Raw genomic sequence first — 8,757 nt, 5'->3', positions numbered from 1 at the left:
TTCCCACCGAGAGTGCCGTAAGTACACTTAATGGGTTCAGCAGTAACAAGTGCCTTTGCTGTGATTCAGCTGTGGAAAAAACAGAGATTGGCGTCCTGCTAAAGCAGCGCCAAGGGCCCTGTCCCGGAAGCCCCATGGGAACTGGCTGCGTGGTCTGGCAGGGCAGCTCTGCAGTCAGGGCCTGCAGGGTGGGCAGCCAGCCCTGGGAGCCTTGCCTGTGGTGTGTCAGTCTCCGTGAGTGGGTGGGCGGAGAGGACAGATCTTTGGAGAAAAGCTGCACCAAATACCCACGTCACACCTGCGCACAATGGCTCTGTCTCGCATCCTGAGGAGCCTGTGAGGTGGACTCTGGTTCCGCCACACAGACTGGGGCCTTGGGTGACTCGCCTAAGGGGCCTGAGGGACCCAGGCTATGTCACAGGGTGTTGGGCCCACACATGGGAGCTAGTTCTTGGGTACCAGACAAGGATGGAAGGGGCAGGTACAGGAATTCCTGGACCTGGAGGCTTCTTGAAGGAACCTACTCTGGACCCTGGAGCTGGTGTTGGATGAAGCTGAGGACCTTGGTCTCCAGTGGTAGAGTGAATGTGCCCAAATTGGTCTGGGCCAGGCCCCCTGAGAAGCCACTCAGGTCAGGGGGTGGGAAGGCCCACTCCCCAGCACAGACTACAACCCAGGGCCCCAGCAACTTGCAAAGACAAGCCAGCTTAGGGTCCCTGGGTCAGCACCTTCCCAACCTCTGACAAGCAAAGCTCATCCTCACCCTGCCAGCCCCAGCCTACCTCCCTGCTCTCGAGGCACACCCTGAGACTCAGGACAGCCAGCCATGGCTAGTGACCCAGGACGCAGCAGGGAGGCCGTGAACGCAGGCTCGTCTGAGAAGTGGAGACATCACCACAGCGCCCGGTGAGTCACGAACCCAGTCAGCATAGTCTGGGCACCCGGAAAGTTCTCCATCCATCCCTGCAAGCACTCACCCTTTGGGGTCACTCCAAACTCGTGCCCAGGAGGAACGAGGTCCAGGGTCCTGCACCTGGGCCGTAAGGCCTTGCCGTGGTCCATGTGGAGGTGCACACACGTGTGCTAGGCTCTTGAGAGAAGCGCCAAGGGGCCACCCTGCCCTTCTTGCCCTGGGGTGATGACCAGCCCAGGATGCACCAGCCCTCTCCAGGGAGGGCTCGGGTTCAGTCGGCACCCCTGCACACAAGGCTGACCCCCATATGTCACAGCTGTGCCCTAGTCACGCTTTGGTGGACAGCTGAGGACAGACCATGCCAACCAGCCACTCATCGCGTGAAGCCCAGTGACTTCTGGAGGCTTAATGACACAGATGGATTCTCTGGGTTTTAATTAAAAATACTTTAGGTTTTAAATCAAGTTTTACAAATTAGAATCAGGTTCCACTGCGGGTCCAAGGCAGCCAGGCTGACACGTGGTCAGGAGGCAGAAGCCATGCTGGCGTGGGGAGGCAGCCCTGGAGCTGCCCGGGGCCCGGCCAGAGGGGCGCTGGGCCTGGGCCCACAGCTCCGTGCAGCGCTTTCTCCAGCAGGACTCTGCAGCCAGGAAGGCCCTTCCCCAGCCTGGCGGCCTCAGGAAGGGCAGTGAGCCTCCTGAGCCAAGATCCATGACTGCCCTGGGCCCAGCTCCTTGGCCCCCAGGGAGCTTGCTGACTCTCCCTTTTCTGGACAGCTCTGAGGGAGACTAAGGGACCTCGCCCAGCCAAACAGGCCCCTGGTGTAGAGCTTGGCTTGGAGGGGCCTGCAGTGACTGTCCCCACGAGCAGTGCTCCCTCTTAGACATGGCTCCAACACACCCCAAACCCCCCAATGTCAGACCCCCTGTGGCCAGGAGGAGGATGATGCCCGATGGGAGAGTTCGGGCTGCAATCTCTGTCCATGGTGCTGAAGCAACTCTGTTCAGCACATATTCAGGGCTGGGGAGGGGCACTGCTCACCCAGGCAGGCTTTAATGGAAACCGCCCCATCAATGGCCCCAGCCAGATAGCTCAATTGGTTAGAGCATTGTCCTAATACACCAGAGTTGTGGGTTCAATCTCTGATAGGGCACGTACAAAAGTCAACCAATGAATGCATAAATAAGTGAAACAAAAAACTGTTGTTTCTTTCTCTCTCTCTCAAATTAATAAAAAAAAAAAATCCCTTTCTCACTGCTGGGAATTCCCAGCTGGTTAATAAAAGCCACCAAAGGTCTCTTTTAAAGATGGCACTGGCCCACAAATGCCTTCTTCCTGGGCATGTGCATGAGAAGGCCCCCCCCAGGGCACGTGACCTGCTTTGATGAGTGTCACAAAGCCCACATGCCTGTCATCTGGTAGAAATTACCTAGAAGGGGGGGCAAAGCATGGGGCTGTTGGGAGTGCCTGTGGAAGCCAGAGAAGGGGCGCACAGCCACTTAGTGCATGTTAAGGGCTGTGAACCCCTCAATGGCAGCAGCGGGGGACCCCGACATGGGCTCTCACCAAGAACAGGGACCTCCAGAGTCCTGGAACAGGGCGGGGGCCCTCAGGATGGCCTGCAAAGTGCAGGACAGTGTGGACCAAAGGACGGTCCTGGCCCCCGACACCAGGCAGCACGGTCGGCCTGCCCAGGCCTGCTCGCTCTGGGTGCCCGGGGCCCACGGAGCCCGCCCCTTCTCACACTGCCTGGCTGAGCTGGGGGCTAGAGAGGCTAAGGGAGTCACTCAGATTCTCTTCTATAAAGCACCCAAGTGTCTTCTACAAAGGTTCCAAGTCCCCCATCTTGTCCCTCATCCTGACAAATCACCCTGCCCCAGACACGTGGAGGGAGGGTGGCATTCTGACCACACTGAGAGCACTGGGCAGTGGGCTAGTTTCTGTGTGCAGGACAAAGGTTTTGTAAGACTTTTTTTTTATTCCCATTGCTTTTAGAGAGGAAGGGAGAAAAAGGAAGAGAGAAAAACATTGATGTGAAAGAGACTGGTTGTCTTCCATACCCACCCAGACTAGGGATTGGCACCCAGACCGGGGAATTGTACCGGGGGTTGAACCAGTAACCTAGGCGTGTTCCCTCTCTGGGAATCGAACCTGCAACCTCTTGGTTATAGAACAATGCTCCAACCAACTGAGCCACACTAGCCAGGGATGGAGGAGTGCTTTAATCTTTGGGACACAGAAAGGTGAGCTGGGTACCCCTCGCTAAGATGTGGTTCCTACTCCAGGGCCACAGACCAATGAATGGGGGACATGGTGGCACAAGGAATGCAATCCCCAGGCACGGCTGCTGCCTGGCCCCCATGGTAAGAGGGGGCTGCGTGGGTTCAAGGCTCTGATCCCACAGGCCAGCTCCCTGCCAGGCTGTCACGAGATCGCACAAACACTCGGGGACAGGGAGGAGGAGGCACCAGCTGCTGACCCTACCCTATGCTGCCTGCTGCTATTCCCCAGAGCAATCTGCTCAGCCGACTAAGCTCCATTAGGCCAAATCCACAACAGCTTGATGTGAGCCTCCGGAGCCCCTTTGGGTACCAGGGCACGGAACAGGAAGGGGGGAGCCCAGGATCAGGTAGCCCAGAGCCTGCCACTCAGTGCACCCCAGCCAAGCGATGCCGACTCCTGCTGGGACCACCGTAGCCTCCCCCAGCCCCTGCTATCTGTCCTGTGCTGGCAGCAGACCCCTCGCACTTCCTCACCCCACTGCCAGAGCCTCCTGGCCTGGGACACGCAGACCAGAGAGGTGGCTGTAGGCCAGGCCTGTCAAACTCATTTTCACTGGGGCCCACATCAGCCTCACAGTTGCCTTCAAAGGGCTGAATGTAGTTTTAGGATTGTGTAAATGTAACTACCCCTTAACTAGGGGCAAGTAGCTCACCGCTGCTGTTGGATAGAAACAAGGTTCTGGGCTGGATAAAATAAGGTGGAGGGCCGGACTCGGCCACGGGCCTTGTGTTTGCCACCTGTGTCCTAGGCCACCTTGGCCAGCTGCAGACAGGGAGGGAATCAGGGGCCGGTGAACACCGGGGGCACTGGCCACGTGTGGGCCTGCAATCACAGAGACTGGCCTCCAACCCTGATCAGACTCGTAGTCTCAGGCCTTGCCATGTGGCACAAACAAGTGGCCCAACAGGCAGGGAGATGTAAGAACAAGATCAAGAAGGTGGACGTCCAGGCAGGCCCAGGATTTCCACACTCATGCACACCTGCTCCCAGGCACACAGCCAGTGGGTGACTGAGGCCCTGGTACCCTGGGCCGAGGGCTCCCTACTCAGCACAGACTCCTGGTGGGCAACCCCTCCATGCCCTGGGGGCGGGGGCACTGGGTTAACTTTTCCCCACTGTTCTGCTTGTGGGGACCGCCATGCCCAGCCTGTACCCCCAACACTGCCCCCATCTTCCCCCACAGCCCCTTCATTCTCAGGGGCACTCAACCTTGCTTTTCCAATTCACTCAAGAAGAAAAGCACATTTATTGGTGGGATAGAACCCATCTGCGTAAATGACTCTGGGCCACCAGAGAGGGAACATGAGCTGACCCCACCCAAGTGAGAGAGGGTCAGGAGGGCTGCAGAGAGAATGGTGGCTCCCAAAATGTACCCCACACGCGGCCAAGCTGGCTGTAGACTATGGGGCCCAGTGGGCGGGGCCCAGGGCAGAGACCCGCCGCTCTGAAAGCAGCACAGCCCAGACCTCCGGCCCAGACGGAGGCGTAGGCAGACGCACTGTACCTCCTCGCACAACCAACACTAGGACATAACAATTTAAAAGCAAAAAACCAACCAGAACTGACAGAAAATCAACTGTATAGAAGTACAACCACCAAGGAGTTAAAGAAGACACATTCATCCAGACCGGTAGGAGGGGCAGAGAGGACTCATGGCAAGGCGGTGGCTGGCGGACCCAGTGAGGCATTGGGTTGCAGAGCAAGGAGCGCAAGGCTGCAGCTGGCAGGCGAGATGGCGGCAGGCAGACCCAGGGAGCTGGCAGACTGCGGACTGGGCAGGCCCACATTCACATGCAGTTAAACCGGGAGAGACTACTGGGGAGAGGGACAGACTGTGCAACCCAGGGCTCCAGTGCGGGGAAATAAAGCCTCAAACCACCGATTGAACACTTGTGGGGGCTGAGGTGCAGGGAGAGACTCCCAGCCTCACAGGAGAGTTCGTTGGAGGGACCCACAGGGTCCTAGAATGGACACAAGCCCACCCACCCGGGAACCAGCACCAGAAGGGCCCACTTTGCTTGTGGGAAGCCTCAGAAGTAGTTGAAATCCAGCAGAGAGCGGAGCAAGCACCATTGTTCCTTCTTGGACCCCACCCCCACATACAGTGTCACAACCCAGAGACTAGGTTGCCCCGCCCTGGTGAACACTTAAGGCTCTGCCCCTCACTATGTAACAGGCATGACAAGACAAAAAAATGGCCTAAACGGATCAAAGCTCTAGAAACAATACAACTAAATGATGAAGAGATAGCTAACTTACCAGATGAACAGTTCAAAACACTGGTGATCAGGATGCTCACAAAATTGGTTGAATTTGGTCGCAAATTACATGAAAAAGTGAAAGCTACACTAAGTGAAATAAAGGAAAATGTACCGGAAACCAATAGTGATGGGAAGAAAACTGGGACTCGAATCAAGGGTGTGGACCAGAAGGAAGAAAGAAACAACCAAACAGAAAAGAATGAAGAAACAAGAATTCAAAAAAATGAGGAGAGGCTTAGGAACCTCCAGGACAACTTTAAATGCACCAACATCCGAATTATAGGGGCACCAGAAGGGGAAGAGGAAGACCAACAAGTGGAAAACTTATTTGAACAAATAATAAAGGAGAACTTCCCCAATTTGGCAAAGAAAACAGAATTCCAGGAAGTCCAGGAAGCTCAGAGAGTCTCGAAGAAGTTGGATCCAAGAAAGCACATACCAAGGCACATCATCATTACATTAGCCAAGATTAAAATTAAGGAGAATCCTAGAAGCAACAAGAGAAAAGGGGACAGTCACCTACAAAGAAGTTCCCATCAGACTGTCAGCTGATTTCTAAAAAGAGACCTTACAGGCAAGAAGGGGCTCGAAAGAAGTATTTCAAGTAATGAAAGGCAAGGACCTACATACAAGATTGCTCTATCCAGCAAAGCTTTCATTTAGAATGGAAGGGCAGATAAAGTGCTTCTCAGATAAGGTCAAGCTGAAGGAGTTCATCATCACCAAGCCCTTATTATATGAAATGTTAAAGGGACATATCTAAGAAAAGAAGGAAAGTATGTACAGTAAAATGATAGCAAGCTCACAATTATTAACAACCACACCTAAAATAAAAACAAAAGCAAACTAAGCAGAAAACTAGAACAGGAACAGAACCACAGAAATGGAGATCACATGGAGAGTTAGCAACAGGGGAGTGGGAGGAGGAGAGAAAGGGAAAAGGTACAGAGAATAAGCAGCATAGATGGTAGGTAAAAAATAGGGGGAGGGCAAGAATAGTATGGGAAATGTAAAAGCCGAAGAACTTATGACACATGGACATGAACTAAAGGGGGGGGAATAGGGGTGGCCTCGAGGGGGTGTGTAGGATGGAGAAGAGTGAAGAGGGGAAAATGGGACAACTGCAATAGCATAATCAATAAAATATGTATTTTAAAAAACAACAAAAAAAGAAAGCAGTATAGCCCTGCTGAACCCCAACCCCCCCTGGCCCCATCCACAGGTCCCTGAGAACCCGAGCAGTTCCAGAGAGCTGTTGGGGCTCCTGGGACCAGCCAGGGTGTGGAGAGGCCCTGAGGTCAGGGCGGTGTGTCCGGCAGCACCATTTGTGGTCCTACAAGGCTGGCTAACGGATGTCAGGACGTTGCTATTGCTGGATGCATGAGGCCACGGAGCACCACATGGCAGCTTAAAAGAAGGTAGCAGTGCTGTTTCTGTATCAGCACAGAAACATGGCCGGAAGAATGGAGCGGGAGGAGCCAGCAGTGGGAGAACAGGAGACCCCATTCATGGAGAGGCCACAGTGCGGAAGAATGCTTCTTCAGGGTGTGCTGACCCACAGGCACACAAGGCACAGGGGAGTTCTGGGGACCTTCTCCCTCACAGGAGGACCCATGTGTGGCTCACTGTGGGAAGGGGTGAGATGGGGGCCCAGGGGGGAGTCAAGAGGCCACTTTTGCTCTCCCCACTCCTATTGTCTTGGTTTCTGCACAGTGTGGCCACACACTGCTTGTGTAGTTACAGAAGTGAGGGGTCAGAAAGCCCAACTGTGTGATCTGTGCAGTTGGTGGCACAAATGAACTGGGGGAAGGGTCCCCTGGTTAACGAGCTCCCCCAGCAAATGGGAGGCTCCTTGCCCACCCGGAGCAGACACACTTAGCTCCTTGCTAGTGGAGCAGCGGGTGCCTGAAGTCTTCTGCGCTGTGCATCAGCTGGTGAACTACAGCTTCCAAGTTGCCATGGCAACAGACTCACACCAGGCTCCTCCTTGGCCGGGCGTCTTAGCAGGGAGCTGAAACATACACCACTGATGAGGGGTTCTCCCAAACCCTCTTCACACCTGCAGGGATCCCGAAGGAGGGCTGGAGGTGCACACCGAGTGGGCGCTCTGACAGATGAACACGAACACGTGCTCACAGCACCACAACTCGCTGCAGCCAAAAGCTGACCCCCCCATGTCCACTAGCGCACAAATGGGTACCTAAAACGTGGTGGGTCCATTCAATGGACCACTCCTCAGCCACGGAATGAATGAAGCACTGACACATGCCTCCACACGGATGAACCTTGGAAGTGTGATGCTCAGTGAAATAGGCCAAACAAAGGACAGGAGTTACAGGATTCCACAGGCAGGAAATGACATATCCAGACAGGCAAATCCATAGACAGGGGTTTCCTGGGGCTTAGCGATGGGATTCTCTGTGGGGTGATGGAAATGTCCTGGAATTGGAACGAGCTAGTGATGACCCAACATTGTGAATGTGCTCAATGCCACAGCACTGTTCACTTCAAAGGATCTTAGTCATTTACTCTTTAGACAGAGAGAGAAACGAAGAAAGGAAGAGAGAGGAACATCAATGTGTGAGAGATTTATCAATTGGTTGACTCTCGCACGCCCTCAACTGGGAACCTGGCCCACAACCCAGGCATGTGCCCTGACTGGGAATCGAACCTGTGACCTTTTGGTTCACAGGCTGGCACCTGATCCACTGAGCCACACCAGCCAGGGCTGAACTGTTCACTTTAAAATGGTTAATTGAGTGGTACATGAGTTTCAACTCGAGTCACCATAATCCATGTATTTGGGGTTTTCAACAATAATCTGTCTTGCCTGAGCCCCAAGCCTGCGGTCAGCATCACTCAAAGCACGGTTAGGATGGAGATGCAGAGACCCAGCATGTGGGCAGCACAGTGGGGACTTGTCCTGGCTCAGGGCCCAATGGCCCCCCAACTTGGATGCGTGCCATCTTCTGGGTGACGGCTCCTCAGCACGACCCGGGGGCCCCCAGCATCCCAGAGTCTTCCTGGTGGACTCTCGCTAATAAGGCTTGGGGGATACTGTTTGAAATTTGCCTCCTATAGGTAGATCCCGATGTTCAGGAAGGGTGGGGTCAGGCAGCAGAGTCCAGCAACTCCTCCCAGAGCTCAGCGGCCACCAGCCAGGGTGAGGAGGCTCAGGGGTCCCGTGACCAGCAGCTGGGGCTGCAACTAATTCCCACCAGGCAGGGCTAAGCCTAACCAATGGGGAGCTGGATCCTCTGCACCTTCAAAGCAAAGCTGCGGGTGCAGGGAGGGTACTGG

This window comes from Artibeus jamaicensis, unplaced genomic scaffold (genome assembly GCF_021234435.1).
Source record: "Artibeus jamaicensis isolate MK-2021 breed Jamaican fruit bat unplaced genomic scaffold, CSHL_Jam_final contig_700, whole genome shotgun sequence".
Classification (NCBI taxonomy): Eukaryota; Metazoa; Chordata; class Mammalia; order Chiroptera; family Phyllostomidae; genus Artibeus; species Artibeus jamaicensis.
The sequence above is the reverse complement of the archived record's forward strand: the minus strand, read 5'-3'. Positions refer to the sequence as shown.